Here is an 8,202-nt window from a genome sequence, read left to right as displayed (position 1 = left end):
GAACACCTAGGACTGATTTCCCTTAGGATGGACTGGTTGAATCTCCTTGCAGTCCAAGGGACTCTCAAAAGTCTTCTCCAACACCACAGTTCAAGAGCATCAATTCTTCTGTGCTCAGCTTACCTTATAGTCCAACTCTCACATCCATACATGACCACTGGAAAACCATAACCTTGACTAGATGGACCTTTGTTGAAAAAGTAATGTCTCTGCTTTTTAATATGCTGTCTAGGTTGGTCATAACTTTCCTTCCAAGGAGTAAGCGTGTTTTATGTAGTTTTTGTATGTAGTTTATGTAGCCCAGGACAATTTATGTGCTGCCCTTAAGGCTTCCTTCATAGAAATTCTGAAGCCACCATGAGCCTTTCCTAGACCAAAAAAAAGCATTAATATCTAGCTAAAGCAGTTATCTTAAAACACAGACTTCAAAGTCAGATATTTTGAGCTCTGGGAATAGGTGCCATTTACTGAAAAACAGTCCTCAGACCGCTGTCTTGTGTTTGTGATAAATGTTCCATAGTCAGCCCCTGTTGAGGAGTATCTTCCTCTATCCTTCAAAGGTTCTTTTGACTGGTTTAATAATCACATTGACATCAGACAGATAAACAGGAGAAAGGCAAATGCATTTATTTATTTAATGTCCACATTTGTTTGTTTGCTTTTTTAAAAAATTTACTTATTTATTTGGCTGCACCGGGTTCTTAGCTGCAGCACACAGAATCCTCGATCTTAGTTGCGACCTGTGGGACCTAGTTCCCTGACCAGGGATCGAATCCAGGCCCCCGGGCACTGGGAGTAATGAACCTTAGCCAACAGACCAGCAAGAAAGTCCCATAAAGCAAATTGAATTCCATACGTATGAGAACCACACAGACAGGAGCAGTTGGAAGACAGAAGGTAAAATGAGGTATATATGCCACCCTGAGCTAAGGAATGGGAAAGGAGCCTGAGTCTTCACATGGAGGAAGACAAGTCACAGGACAATCAGAAGGAGAGCAGACATTTGGGAGACGTTTGCTGTGCATGTGAAGTCACTTAGATAAATTTATCTCTGGTAATCATTCTCATTTTGGGAAAGGCACTCAATTTAAATTCTTTTTGCTAGTTAAGGCAGAGGCAGAAATTTCTCTCCAGCTCACAGAGTCCTGATTGCCTTTAGCTCAAAATAAGCCACATGCCAAAGTGGCACATTTTGGGGAGGTTTGCCTTGAACCCCTTCACCACAGAACTGTCCCAAGTCTCCATTCCTCCCTCCAGCTCCAAGCCCCTTGAGATTAATTAAATCTCAAGCAAAAATGGCAGAAAATGTCTTTTTATTCTTCATAGGTTATAAAATGAGCATGTCCGCAGAGAGTACATCACTTGACAAGTAGGCCCAGCAGTGGCCTGCTTGATTGACTTCTTTCTTTTTATTTATTTATCTATTTGGCTGCTCCAGGTCTTAGTCAAGGCACACAGAATCTTTGATCTTAGTTGTAGCATGTGGGATCTAGTTCCCTGATCAGGGATGGAACCCAGGCCCCCCTGCATTGGGTGCATGAAGTCTTGGCCAGTGGACCACCAGGGAAGTCCTTGATTCCTTTCTTTTAATCTCCCAGTCACAGCTCTGCTTTCAGAGACCACTGCAAGAGACAATGCAGGTGTGTGTGTATGCTCAGTTCTGTCTGACTCTTTGTGACCCCGTGGACTGTAGCCTGCCAGGAGTGGGTTGACATTTCCTACTCTGATGCCAGTGTAAATGGGCCATAATAAGGATGACTATTCCGTGGTGAATGAGTGCAGGTTCTTTCTACCTGTGTTCAAAATAAAGGACTCAGAGCTAAAAAGCCCTTGGCAGAAGTGTGGGAATAGGGTGGAGACTTAAATTACTTGGAAGGACAGGTGAAAATAAATATTGGAAAGTTCAGAGTCCCAGTCAATAAGAATAATCATTTCTCTCATTTAAAAACTCCAAATAGCAAATATATATATATTTTTTACACAAATGCATTCTGTTATAACGCGTTTCAAATCAGTTCACTGCAAATCATTTCTGGTTAAGTCTCAAAGGCTATACAGTGGTAAGGAAGGTGGATATAGGAGTTACTACTGCTTCACCCAGAGCAGCGGTTAGAGTTACCCCGTTTCTTTTTTATCAGGGGACAATGATGGGGCTTCTGGGGATTAAATGAGCTAATACAAACCAAGCATTCAGAATACTGCCTGGCACATAGTGGTAGATCAATAAATGTCCGATGAATTTTATTTATTTTTAATTGAAGGATAGTTGCTTTACAATGTTGTTTCCGGTACACAGCAAAGTGATTCATGTGTGTGTGTGTGTGTGTTTTTTTCCCAGATTCTTTTCCATTATGAATGTTTGGGCTTTGTTTTTCTTTTTAGTTTTCTTTGGATTTTTATTGACAACATATTGACAAGTGTAGCTTGGTGTGTTGTTGGGTGGTTTTTTTTTTAGATTCTTTTCCATTATGAATTATTATAAGATATGGAATGTAGTTCCCTGTGCTATACAGTTGGTCCTTATTTATATTTATTTTTTGCCTCTGTCTGAGGGATTCTTTCTGATAATAATATCTTGGAAGTTAAAAATGAGATACCAATAGTGTCATGATTTTTTTCTATAGGATTTCTTTCATTGAATGTGACTTAACTAGTACTTTAATGAAAGCAAACAAGTATGTCTATTCAGTAAAACTCCCAACTATTTGAGGAACAATCCACCTAATTAAGTTTTAGCTTCAAATGTCCTTTGGAAGTCCTGTATCTTTGCCAAAATGATTCAACTGTGTTTTTAATGTTTTGTTTTTTGTTTTGCTTCTTTGAGGGCAACTAGAGTTTTCATTCTAAAATTTTCATTCAATACATATACATCCATCTTTTTAGCTTGACTTATAAAAAATTTCAACTGATTCATATGTAGTTAATGGTATGTGGAAAATACCAATGAACATCATAGACTCCCATGGTGGTTTTGTGTGGTGTTGGGTCTTTACAATTTATGAAGCTATAACAAACAAAAGTTTACTGTTTTATTTGTTAAATTGTTAAGTACATTTGATTTTTCAATCTTAAACTACTTTTTACCCTGGACTACTTTTGCTTGTTTTCTTTTGAGATTTGCATGAGAAAAGAAATGTTTAGGTGTAGAAGTGCTAAATGTTTTTCTTCGAGTCTTCATAATTTTCTCTTACCACCCTCACCAACCCCCAGAGTGTCTAAACCAAGATCATATTAGATTTTTATCTATCTAGAGGCTTCCCTTGGAGAGGGAAATGGCACCCCACGGCAGTGTTCTTGCCCGGAGAATCCCAGGGACGGAGGAGCCCAGTGGGCTGCCATCCGTGGGGTCGGGGGGGCGGTGTTGCACAGAGTTGGACATAACTGAACCGACCTAGCAGCATCAGCAGGGCCTTCCCTGGGGCTCAGATGGTGAAGAATCTGCCTGCGATGCCCGAGACTTGGGCATTCGATCCCTGGGTTGGGAGGATCCCCTGGAGAAGGGAATGGCTACTCACCCCAGCACTCTTGCCTGGGAAATCCCAAGGACAGAGGGGCCTGGTGCACTGCAGTACATGGGGTCACAGAGTTGGCCAAGACTGAGCAGCTAACACTTTCAACGTTTTTCAGGCTTACTGAAACTATACTTGTAGTTATTGCCTTTTTAAAATGAAATATTTTTCACAGAGTTATTATTGAGAGCCTATTTTACTATTACGACTTAACTTTTCAGAGGTTTTAGGACTGAGGCCCCCTTCTTCCATTCCATAATCTGTGGGAAAAGTTCCTTGTAGCGTTGAAACTCAATTGTTTAAAACGTTGCAGCTATTATTTTTTAGTTTCATTTGATTTTATAAAGCTAAGGAATATTCCAGGCATACAAAAAGTACAGACAATACCATAAAAACTCTCTTCAATATCTAGATATTAATAAACTATTTATTAAAATTTAACATATTTGTTTTAGTTTTTTGTCTCTAAGAAATAAATGCCACAACTACAGATAGAGATTGCTCCCCATTCTTCTTCCCTTCATTCTCTCATATTTGGGGCATAACCTTCTCATCTCTCTTTTGTCTGTCTTTTAATGGAGACAAGTAATTATCACTTAAGAGTTCCTGTTAATGTCTATGGCTTTGAGGGTCCAAAGAAAGAAGATAACATGATTAAGTATCATAATGATGAAGGGATTTTTCATCAGATATGTGCTTTCCCTTGGCCTGTTCTTATCCAAATAATGAGGAAATGCAAAAGCCTAAGATGAAATCTGGGCTTCCCTGGTAGTTCAGGGAGCTAAACTTGTAAAGAACCGGCCTGCGATGCAGGAGACCTGGGTTCGATTCCTGGGCCAGGAAGGACCCCTGGAGAAGGGATGGGCTACCCACTCCGATATTCTTGGGCTTCACACAGTAAAGAATCCACCTGCAGTGTGGGAGACCTGGGTTCAATCCTTGGATTAGGAAGATCCCCTGGAGGAGGGCATGTCAATCCACTCTAGTATTCTTGTCTGGAGAGTCCCCATGGACAGAGGAGCCTGGCGGGCTACAGTCCGTTGGGTTGCAGAGAGTCAGATATGACTAAGCGCAACACAGCAAGATGAAATCTACTTGGATATAGACACCAAACGTGGGGTTAACTCTGGAATATTCATGCCACGTAGTGTCCTTCGCATGAAATATTTTGGCTTGTTCTAGTAGGTCCTAGTTGGATTGGCAAATCTAGGGATGGGAAGGACCATTTGACTTTTCTTCCAACATGTCCCATACACCTAGGTAACCTTCATGATAATAGGTAGTGAGTGTATCATTTTCTTGGGTACTGGAGATAGGCCCAAACGTGGAGATACTATACTTAACTATAATCATATTAGCTAACACTAACTGAGTTGTTATTATGTGCCAGGCACAGTGTATTACGACACTCACTTTGTCTATTTCCTGTAAGAACTCATCAAGATAAGTACTACTCTCCCCCATTTTCCAAAGATGGAACCAAAGCTTAACCAGGTTAGACAATGTGCTGCTGGGTACGTGATCTCAGGCTACATTTCAACCCAGGCAGTCTGATTTCCAAGCCCACTTACTACCAAACACACAGCCTTCCAGCTATTATATTTTTATTTCTGTTGTCATGAAAAAAACTGGAGTAACAAGAGTGATCATTGATACCACAGGCCCTGCTGGTGTTGAAATAGAAGAGATACTGATTGTACCAGTTTAGCTACCCCAGTGCATATCCTCTAAATATCAGCCCTGAGGTAGCCAACTTCCATCACCTTTGAATCTGAGTGTCATAGAATTTTTGAGACAAATTTTAGCATATCTCTTTTCCTTTTTAAAAGACATTTTATTTTTTAAAAAGTATTATTATTTTAGGCCTCTCTGTGCAGCATGTGGGATCTTTGTTCCCCAACCAGGGATCGAGTCTGTACTCCTTGCATTTGGAGCACAGAGTCTCAGCCACTGGGAAATACCTTAAAGCCATTTTAAAGACCAGTCCTTTAGGAAGAGTTCTGTTTCAATGTGAGAGAATGACCTTTCTAAATTATTTTCAGGGGAACAAGTCATCATTTTGAAAGTCTTATTTCTGATTCTGTGTCTCTATTGATTCCACCCAGCGTCAACAGAGAACAGAACTTGGCAGAAACATGATGAGAGGGACTTTTCTGGCAAGGAAAAAAAAAGAAAAAGATATGATGGGACTATCTCATGATAATATGGCTGACTTAACTGGCTTAAACAATTTAAAAAACATTATCTCACATAGCAAGGAGTCCTAATTAGGGCAGCTTCAGAGTTGGTTAATTCAAGGACCCCTGCCAGTTCTTTGCATCATTCTGCTTTTGCCACCTTTAGTCTGTAATGTTTGTCTCCAAAATGGCTACAGAATTCCCAGGTACCGCATTCAGGCATGACAAGACCCAGGGGAAGGAGAGAGTCTTCTTTTGGGGAGTCTCTTTACAAGGTGAGGAAACTTTCCCCCAAAGCCACCAGCGAACATTCCCTCAGGCCTCAAAGTCTCAACGACCAGGTCTGTAGGGACCTGCTCACACCTAAAGGAGCTGATTGCAAGAGCCATGGGACACCACGTGCACGCCTGTTCAGTCGCTCTGTTGTGTCTGACGCTTTGTGACCCCGTGGACTGTAGCCCACCGGGCTCTCTGTCCATGGGACTGTCCAGGCAAAAATACTGGAGCGGGTCACCATTTCCTCCTCCAGGGACTCTTCCCCACCCAGGGCTTGAACCCACGTCTCCTGTGGCTCTGGCATTGGCAGGCTAATTCTTTACTGCTGCGCCACCTGGGAAGCCTCATGGGGCACCACACCTGACTGAAAATCAGGCCTTCCTTCTGAGCTGGGATTGGACCACCTTCCCTGGGAGGGGAGGATTCCTGAACTAAAGCCCTTGTTTGGTTAACAACGAAGTGAGTCATGGATGTTGAGTATGTAACAAAGTCTAATGTTTAGGGCAAGAAAGGCTAATATTTGCTTGGCCTTGTTTTATGCCAAGGGCTTTACGTGGATTCTCTTGTTTCATCCTTAAAGTAAACTAAAGGAGCTAAACAGGGACATGGTTAAAGATTTCCATTTTACTCATGATGAACCTGAGGCAGAGAGGCTAATTAAATTATTAAAGATCACACAAGAGTGACAGTGTTATTCAAATTCCTGTCAGACTAACCTCCATGGTCATGCTCCTTCCATATGACAAAGGTATCCAAAAAGCGGTTGTTTTTCAATGTGACCTTTATTATAAATCTCCTCGATAAATTATCTGGGTCTTTAGCATATCCTAAGAATACTACCGACAATTATGGTTACACAAATGTAATCACGGCATACATGCTGTTTCATGACCTGCTTTAGAAAATACTTGCTAATCTCGTGAGTGAAAAATGTACCTTGCTGTTTTCATTTGTAGGAGTTTCAGAAGCCTTAGTGGTTTGTTTATGCCCAGCAACCAAAGGATTCCTTTAAAAAGGTTAAGTCAAAAAAAATAAATAAACAAAAATAAAAAATAAATAAATAAAAAGGTTAAGTCAAATCATGTCATTTATCTGTCTCAAACCTCTAGGGGTTTCTCAACTCGGAGTGAAAAGCAAAATCAAATTCCCTATAATTGTTCAGTCCATGGGCTCACAAAGAGTTGGACAGAACTAAAGGACTTAGTGCACATGCATGCGTACTTAGTCAAAGCGTGAGTGGTCTAAATTTTTTCTACATTTATTATATTTGAGTTTCTACTATTTGTGGACATATACTACTTAAAGAATCTGATTTAAACATTGTGATTTGTAATCACATTTATTTTTCTCCTGGGTGGTTTATTTGGTGAGCAAGAAAGGTAAAAACTGTTCCAAGAGCCTCCTCTTCTGCATTAATTCAAGGAAAATGGTTTATGGTACAGGATGATTAAAATTATGAAATACTTGTGTGTGTTTATAATATTTACATGTATTTATTGTTTTCAGTATATTCCCCATTTAGCATAGAGATAGAAGGTCACTAGGCTATAAATTTCAATCATTAGGATCTTGTGTCAGTGGGACATTTATGATAACAGAGTCCACTTAACAAATTCTACTCTGTATTTGATAGTAAGTCCATTCAAAATTGAACTTGGTTCCATACATTTTATTTACTCCCCTTGCTTGAATTTTAAATGTTAAAAAGTCTAGTTGCTTGATATGACATTTTCATTTTTTTACAGATAAGTTCCAGTTTTATGTGACTTCCCAGGTGGCTCAGCAGTAAAGAACCTGCCTGCCAATGCAGGAGATACAGTTTCGATCCCTGGGTTGGGAAGATCCCCTGGAGGAAATGGCAATCCACTCCAGTATTCCTGCCTGAAAAGTTTCATGCACAGAGGAGCCTGGCAGGCTACAGCCCATGGGGTCAAAAGGAGTCAGACTTGACTAAGTGATCAAGCACGCACCAATTTCATGAACCAAATTTTAAATCTGTGATTTTTTTTTTTAATCAGGAATACTATCAGGAATTCCCTGGCAGTTCAGTGGTTAGGGCTCTGCGCTCTCATTGCAGAGGTTCAATTCTTGGTCAGGAACTAAAATCCCACAAGCCACATGGCATGGTAAAAAAAAAAAAGCATACTAAAGTTTGCCCAAGTGTTTTAAAAAAATACTATCAGAAAAATATGGATATATGACTACTATGCTGATTTAGGAAACAGAATACCAATTTTTCT

Source organism: Muntiacus reevesi, chromosome 4 (genome assembly GCF_963930625.1).
Source record: "Muntiacus reevesi chromosome 4, mMunRee1.1, whole genome shotgun sequence".
In the NCBI taxonomy this organism is placed as follows: Eukaryota; Metazoa; Chordata; class Mammalia; order Artiodactyla; family Cervidae; genus Muntiacus; species Muntiacus reevesi.
Note: the sequence above shows the minus strand (reverse complement) of the source record.